This window comes from Otolemur garnettii, unplaced genomic scaffold, assembly GCF_000181295.1.
Source record: "Otolemur garnettii isolate 467f Iridium unplaced genomic scaffold, OtoGar3 scaffold00039, whole genome shotgun sequence".
NCBI classification, from domain to species: domain Eukaryota; kingdom Metazoa; phylum Chordata; class Mammalia; order Primates; family Galagidae; genus Otolemur; species Otolemur garnettii.
The window spans coordinates 3,408,474-3,409,209 of NW_003852434.1; positions in this window are offsets into that span (position 1 = coordinate 3,408,474).

The following is a 736-nucleotide window of genomic DNA, read 5'->3' on the forward strand; positions in this document are numbered from 1 at the left end:
TGGATTAGGGTAATGAATTCTGACTTGCTTTGGCTCCCAAAGTATGGGGCGCCTGGGAGATTGTAACTTCTGCCACTGGGAAGAATGGAGAAGCCCAGAGCCAGGCTGCAGCTGTTATTTTGTTCTGGTTGGGCAACAATGTGTTGAAGGGCCAGAAACCCCACTCTACCTAGCACGAACAAAACGGGAGGGTGGATGAAAGTTACTGTAAGGATGTGATTGGCATCTGATGGACACAGGAACTGCAGTCAGGTCAGGGATCCAGGGAACTCCAAGGAGGTAGTTTAGGAATGAAACTGACTTGGGTTCAAATTTGGCTCTGCAACTTGCTAGTCATAATCACAAGTCATTTTATAGCCCTTTAAACTCCTTTTTGTCCCCTTAACTGTGCCAGGGAAATTATCTTCTTCCCTCCCTAATTTGTGAGGATCCGCTGTCATGTAAAGTGGCCAAGAATGACGGTTGGTGTGGCATAGGTGCTGGCAATATGCTTTCAAAGGACTCCAGGCTGGGTGAGGTGGCTCACTGGGGGCCAAGGTGGGTGGATTGCTTGAGCTCTGGAGTTCGAGACCAGCCTGAGCAGGAAAGAGACCTATCTCTAAAATAGCTGGGCATTGTGGTGGGCCCCTGTAGTCCCAGCTACTGGGGAGGCTGTAGCAAGAGGATCTCTTGAGCCCAAGAGTTTGAGGTTGCTGTGAGCTATGACACCATTGCACTCTACCGAGGGCAACAAAAT